The sequence below is a fragment of the Aegilops tauschii genome, chromosome 1 (genome assembly GCF_002575655.3).
Source record: "Aegilops tauschii subsp. strangulata cultivar AL8/78 chromosome 1, Aet v6.0, whole genome shotgun sequence".
NCBI lineage: Eukaryota > Viridiplantae > Streptophyta > Magnoliopsida > Poales > Poaceae > Aegilops > Aegilops tauschii.
This window is the reverse complement of record NC_053035.3, coordinates 281,514,725-281,522,159: the sequence shown is the minus strand read 5'-3', so window position 1 is coordinate 281,522,159 and position 7,435 is coordinate 281,514,725. Positions and strand designations below refer to the sequence as shown.

The 7,435-nt window shown below is 42.4% G+C and overlaps 1 long non-coding RNA gene across 2 annotated transcripts; it reads right to left on the bottom strand.

Moving 5' to 3' along the window:
- Positions 1-231: 231 nt before the first annotated feature.
- LOC109761565 (uncharacterized) lies at positions 232-3,433 on the bottom strand. Of its 2 annotated transcripts, none has more exons than XR_005772334.2 (4): positions 3,035-3,433; positions 2,756-2,807; positions 1,508-1,608; positions 232-678 (listed from the first exon to the last, which is right to left on the bottom strand). It is a non-coding gene; the product is annotated as an uncharacterized lncRNA (long non-coding RNA). The 2 variants fall into 2 exon arrangements; XR_002232553.4 differs by having other exon boundaries at positions 3,066-3,427.
- Between the last annotated feature and the right edge of the window lie 4,002 nt (positions 3,434-7,435).

The following is a 7,435-nucleotide window of genomic DNA, read 5'->3' as shown; positions in this document are numbered from 1 at the left end:
TTAAACCATATCTTAGCATCACCCTTTAATGAGAACGGAAATATTTTAAGGATATAATAGTAGCAGGATTTCTCATCATTAGTGAATAGGGTGGCTATATCATTTAACTAGATCATGGTGGGCACGCGTTGCTGTGCCCGTCCATTTTCATAATAAAAGGATAGGTGATTCCAGAAATATATAGCACGGTAAAATGTAAGTTACACAAGAAAATTTAGGAGATACAGTGTGTAAAGTGGATATAAGTATTCATTCATAATAAATGCAGTTATGTTTATCGAATGGCCAGAGATGAACTGAGTCATGCAGTTTATAACAAAATGATCAAGAAAAAACATTGTACATCAATGTAACTACTTTAGCCATTCTCTAGGGGCAACATAGCACAGATAGGCGAGGAAGCTTGCCAAGCCTAAAGCGTCGTGGTGTGACACTTGAGAATCCTGGCGGTTTTGCCTTCAGTGTTCAACCATGTAACTCACTTTGATATTCAATAAAATGTGTCACAAGTCATTTCCATATTGAAAAAATAGGTTGTAGACTTGTGGGTGAAAAATATAGAGAAGTTGTCCAAAGCCTTTTCTCCTCTCCTTGATTATAATGCTTTGGGAATCCATGTCCGTCTATGTCAAAACTGGGTGATCATCTGCTATAGCATTTGCAAGGCCTCCTGCAGCACTGCACCAATAACATAAGGTATGTTTGTGCCCATCGATCATGTAGAAAGAACAATATAAATATTCGAGGGGAAAATTAAGTGCGAAAACATCAGATAAGGTTCCGAAACTGGGAATTAGTACTGTGCATATCTTCATGAGAGGAGAAGATGCAGCAATAATGGACTAACTAAACTGGTATTTGAACAATATTTCAATTCGGTAAAGATGCCGAAACAATAGACAAACCATACTGGTAAATAAACCATGCTCATGCTAAAAAAAATGTTCAACAAATGCCAAGTAATTATGCCAGAATAATGCTATAACTAAATAGGAGCCCCTCGACGGATGCTTGTGACTCCTCGACGGATGTCTTTCTTCTTTGCAGTTGCGGGTTTCATGTCGGTGGCCAGGTTGGCCGGTGGTGCCCATGTCATATGGGTTGGCTTGTATTGGTTTTAGCCTGGTTTTCCGTCAATTAACTGGGCAATTCTCTTCTTCTTAATCAATGAAAATGGCAAGTCTTTTGCCTCGTTTAAGAAAAAATATAGCAGCCCCTGAAGTACCCCCTACTCTCAAGTTGTACAAAGTGTCAATACGCATATTTCGAGAAGTGCTTAGAACTGTGTCGTGGCAAAGAAGAGCCACGGAGTGCAGATGTAGTAGTGTGCATCAAATTGCGTGAAATATAGAATCCTGGCAAACCTAAAAAGAAAATAATATTACTAAGGTGGAAGTACTGTAGAAAAGGGCAGTGCAGCAGTGGTTACAGAACTGAAAGAGAGAAACATATTTACATATCACCAGAATTAACGACCTAAGGAGAAATAGATAGTGAGAGAACTCACATCCTCTAGTCTTCATCAATGTATTAGATGAGAATAGGGCATCACCTCCTCGACCATTGTCACATCAACTCATCCAGATCCATAAAGCCTTAAAATTGCACCTGGAAATGCACGCAAGAGGGTAAGAGGCATGCTAACTTGAAAAACAAAAAAATAAATGGAAGCTGCAATATAACTGCATATTCGTACAGCAAGCCGCAACTAATAATTAAATACAGTCCCTTGTAAGTTCAGAGCCGAATAAATACTTTTCTCTCGTGGTGTAGAACAATAAGATGAAAATGTGCGAAAAAGGAAAAGATAGTATGAAAACTTAGAGAGGCTCAAAAGATAAAGAAGGAAAGATGTGGCATTATAATTGTTATAAGATCAGAAGGTAAACTTAACCAAACCAAAAATAGAAGTGATGCCAAAACAATCTTCATTGAGTGTTGCAACAATTCACACATAACTTATATCAACCACTATGATACTGATATACATCACATAACAGATTGTGATTGATTATGTCCCACACACTTCTAGTGAGACTAAACCTGAGCCGGTAGTATATATCTGAACAATGTTCACCCACCCCTACATCTCAGAACAGTACTCTAGATATTATACCGAAAATGATGCCCAATAAAATTCATGGAATGGCACACTTGTCGCTGTCAAGAAAATTTATAGCTTCCCACCATAGCAAAACAGGCCCATCTTCTCAGATAAAACTGTATTAGTAGATAGGATGCCATCTCACAAATAGTGTCCAGAATAAGCAGTGCAACCACGTAACCTGATGTGAAGGCTTTCATTATTGCTCCAATATACATACAAGCTAATGAAGCACACTAAGAGGCACCATTTTAAAAAGGAACAGTAGGAAGCCCCCAGGTTTGCTGATGTGGATAATAATATGTAAACTGGAAATAAGAAAAACTCATCATTATGAACCTGAACGGAACTATTCGCGTATCGAAATGTATGGATGGACTGTGATTTACACAAGCGTGTTCCTTCAATAGAAAAAAGGCATGGCAAACACTTCTGAACTGAAACTGAAACAATATTATGTAAAAGAAAAATCAGGCTTAACAATAGCTAATTTTGTTAGAAGAAGTTGAGGGAACAAAGGAGTGCTCATTGCTGTGTAAACAATCAAGCTTGGACCCAATGTTTCAATGAACAAATTCAAAAGTAGTAAATAGGAGCTCATTTCGTTCGCCAGAAAAAGCTGGTTCATCTTCCAGCGAATGTTCTGCTCACCAAAATAACTTTTCTGGATGACGAGGCAATCAGCAGCTTGATCCCCAAATTTCTGCAACAACAAGAATTCTACAGTTCAGTAGTAAAAACACAAAAAGAACACAAGGCAAGCGGACGCGCTTGTGCTGCACCTACAGTGTTGTCGCTGGAGACAAGAGATAAACTACTTGGCAAGGAGGAGAGATGAAAATCTATGGCCACGGCAAGCAGGATAGAAGGCGACGGCGAGTTCGGGACATGGCTACAGAGGGAAGTGGGAAGGGAAGCATTATGTAGTACCTCTGGGCATAGGAAAGGTTTGCGACTTTACCAGCCATGAATGAATAATAGGCCATGATTGCGAGCTTGAAGGAGAGGAGAGCAGTCTCCAGCAGACCAGGCGTCTGCCATTATCGCCCTTGCCCCCACCTTTCCTCACACGCATCGTGCGCCTCGGATGATCCCGTACCACACCTCTGTCACGCGCTGGATTGGATCGGCTCGACCCGGATCCCGCTCAAATCCCTCACCTCACCTCAAGGGGACCGACACACACCGGCGTCTTCACTGGATTGAGAACTGGCCGCTCCTCTCTACGGCTCGATCAAGATTGGACATTGGAGTCGATGTTGTGCCTTGATCGGGATTTGATTAGGGTTTCCAGGTCGCGAGTTGGATGGACCTTACGGGGTCGCTCGTAGGCCCCAAGCCCAGTAGCGGACCTCCTTTCAATGGGCTGTCAGCTTGCGAAAGCCCAATGCACCACATGCCTCTGTTTGGGCCCGTGGAGCAGCAGCCCACAGGATAGCGAGGCTAGTTAAAAAGATCGCCACACGCACGAAATCGGACGGCCAGAAATTCACAGATCGGGAAAACGGACGGCCGAAAACGCAAATCGCTGTGGGAGCTCGGTTTAGGTGCGGTTATACTGTCCTTAATTTAGTAAGATGTGCCACAACAGTTTCAGATTCATAGCCATAGAAAAGATCGGATTCAACCAAAGTAATTATATTAGGATCAACAGAGAATTCATAATCCTTTTCGGTAACAAAAATAGGTGAAGTAGCAAAAGCAGGGTCACGTTTCATTCTAGCATTCAGAGATTGTTGCTTCCGTTTAGCTAATAACTCCTTAAGTTCATATCTATCATTGCAAGCAAGAATAGCTAGAGCAGCTCCTTTTTCCAGAACATAACCCTCAGGAATAACAGGCGTTTCATTGTTATGAGGAGAACCTTCCTTATCACTCTCTTCATAATTATCAGTTTCAATAATTTCATTCTCCCTAACTCTAGCAAGTTGTTCATCAAGAAATTCACCTAGTGGCACAGTTTCATCAAGCGTAGAAACAGTTTCATCATAAGTGTCATGCATAGCAGAATTGGCATCATCAATAACATGCGACATATCAGGATTAATAGCAGAAGCAGGTTTAGGTGTCGCAAGCTTACTCAAAACAGAAGGTGAATCAAGTGCAGAGCAAGATGGCAGTTCCTTACCTCCCCTCGTAGTTGAGGGATAGATCGTGGTTTTTCCATCTTTCAAGTTCTTCATAGTGATCAACAGATATAAATCCCAAGTGACTCAAAGAATAGAGCTATGCTCCCTAGCAACGGCGCCAGAAAATAGTCTTGATAACCCACAAGTATAGGGGATCGCCACAGTTTTCGAGGGTAGAGTATTCAACCCAAATTTATTGATTCGACACAAGGGGAGCCAAAGAATATTCTCAAGTATTAGCAACTGAGTTGTCAATTCAGCCACACCTGGATAACTTAATATCTGCAGCAAAGTATTTAGTAGCAAAGTAATATGATAGTAATGGTAATAGTAGCAAAAGTAATATTTTTGGGTTTTGTAGTGATTGTAACAGTAGCGGCGGAAAAGTAAATAAGCAAGTATCAATATGTGAAAAGCTCGTAGGCATTGGATCGGTGATGGATAATTATGTCAGATGTGGTTCATCATGTAACAGTCATAACATAGGGTGACACAGAACTAGCTCCAATTCATCAATGTAATGTAGGCATGTATTCCGAATATAGTCATACGTGCTTATGGAAAAGAACTTGCATGACATCTTTTGTCCTGCCCTCCCGTGGCAGCGGGGTCCTAGCGGAAACTAAGGGATATTAAGGCCTCCTTTTAATAGAGTACCGGACCAAAGCATTAACACATAGTGAATACATGAACTCCTCAAACTACGGTCATCACCGGGAGTGGTCCCGATTATTGTCACTTCGGGGTTGCCGGATCATAACACATAGTAGGTGACTATAGACTTGCAAGATAGGATCAAGAACTCACATATATTCATGAAAACATAATAGGTTCAGATTTTAAATCATGGCACTCGGGCCCTAGTGACAAGCATTAAGCATAGCAAAGTTATAGCAACATCAATCTCAGAACATAATGGATACTAGGGATCAAACACTAACAAAACTAACTCGATTACATGATAGATCTCATCCAACCCATCACCGTCCAGCAAGCCTACGATGGAATTACTCACGCACGGCGGTGAGCATCATGAAATTGGTGATGGAGGATGGTTGATGATGACGACGACGACGGATTCCCCTCTCCGGAGCCCCGAACGGACTCCAGATCAGCCCTCCCAAGAGAGTTTAGGGCTTGGCGGCGGCTACGTATCGTAAAACGCGATGAATCCTTCTCTCTGATTTTTTCTCCCCGAACACGAATATATGGAGTTGGAGTTCAGGTCGATGGAGCATCAGGGGGCCCACGAGGCAGGGGGCGCGCCTAGGGGGTAGGGCGCGCCCCCCACCTCGTGCCCAGGGTGGTGGCCCCTGACGTGGATTCTTCTTCCAGTATTTTTAATATTTTCCAAAAATAAGTTCTGTGGAGTTTCAGGTCATTCCGAGAACGTTTGTTTCTGCACATAAATAACACCATGGCAATTCTGCTGAAAACAGCGTCAGTCCGGGTTAGTTCCATTCAAATCATGCAAGTTAGAGTCCAAAACAAGGGCAAAAGTGTTTGGAAAAGTAGATACGACGGAGACGTATCATGATTCTCTTAGCCAAGTTACACTTGAGCAAGAAAACAACTTATTGAAGGGAATTATAGAGAAAGGTGTTTGCAAGAGTCTTGCCGGAAGTAAGCAATTTGAGGAAATTGTACGCAAGCAAGGAAGACACCGGAAGAATCAAGGTGTTGGTTTTGAACGAAAGTTCAATGCCAATGGAGTTGAGTGGGAAGAAGATCAATATACCAAGACGAAGTTTGTTCCTCAACAAGACAAGTATGATCCTACTTCTTTCCAAGGAACACAAGCTCAAGATGATCTTCCACCACAAGACCACAAGCTAAAAGGCAAGGACAAGCTTCAAGAGGAGATTGATGCATTTGAAGAAGCTCCTAAGGCCTTGGTCAAGTGGGTTCCCAAGACTACATCAAGCTCTACTTCATCAAGTTCCACTACTACCCCAAGGATTCCCATCAAGATGATGTGGATCCCAAAGAAGAAGAACTAGAGAGTTCTTGAGGGTGACTCCGCCAATATACTTCACTCATATCATTTTGGCAAGGACAAGTGCAATCAACTTCCACATCTTGCACTAGTTCAAGGAGTCACAAACCCTGTTGTTGGTAAGACAGGGGACAAGGTAACCTAATGCATTCATGGACATCATCTCATGTGAACATCACTCTATGTCTATGGATATCCTTGTTTGTTCCTTGTGGGACTAACCTGTGTAGGTATTGAAAGTGCAACTCACTCCAAAGGATTGCTCCAAATGATCTACATCAACATTGAGCATCTACATCTTCAACACCTACATGAACTCATCATCGACAAAACCCAAGGTTAGTTCATCCCTCTTAGGGGGGATCTCACATCTAGGGGGAGCTTTACTCTAAAGAATTGAGCTAAAGCAACTCTAATGGTGTGAACACATCAATGCTTTATGTAAAAGTGGTAACCCCACTTGTGCTTAAACGATGAGTATGACCTATGATCAAATGTTCTCATTTGACTCCTAAGTCAATATACTCATATATAGATGACCTAGTCATCGCCAATTGTTTGATAGATGCTAGAATTGGTTGTGCATGCTTTGCCACATATTTCATTTGTCATTTTATTGTATGAGCATGTTGGTTGCATATTTTACTCATTCGAGTACATCCACTTGTTACTTTGATTGTTTGGATTTTTTTGTTTTGCCAAGTGGATGGACAAGAATGCCTAAGAACCTTCTCTAGCTATCTATGCTTTTCCCATCTCAAACTCTATTCACGCTACATCACAAAGTTTGATCAAGTCAGATTCGAACCACTCTGTGTGAGGAGCACTCGGAGTCCCCCGATCCGTCATAGACTTAAACTTCCAAAACCTCTTTGTGCATTTCGGTCTGACCGAGAAATCCATTTCGGTCAAACCGAGTTCACTAAGTTGATCTAAGTTTTCATCTCAGTGCAACCGATTTGAACACTTCGGTCACACCGAGTTGCAGCAACCGCTTGCGATTTTGCAATCTCGGTGCCGCCGAGTTGTTCCACTCGGTCACACCGACAGGGTCGGGATATAAATACCCACGGGTGAGACATTGGAAATTTCTTCAAATTCTCTCAGCCCGCGCGTGTCCTGCTCTGCCTCCTCGGGTCTTCGGATCATCTCCTGGCCGCCAACGACCTCCCGCCGTTGGACTCTGCCGCCGTCGACGGAATCTGC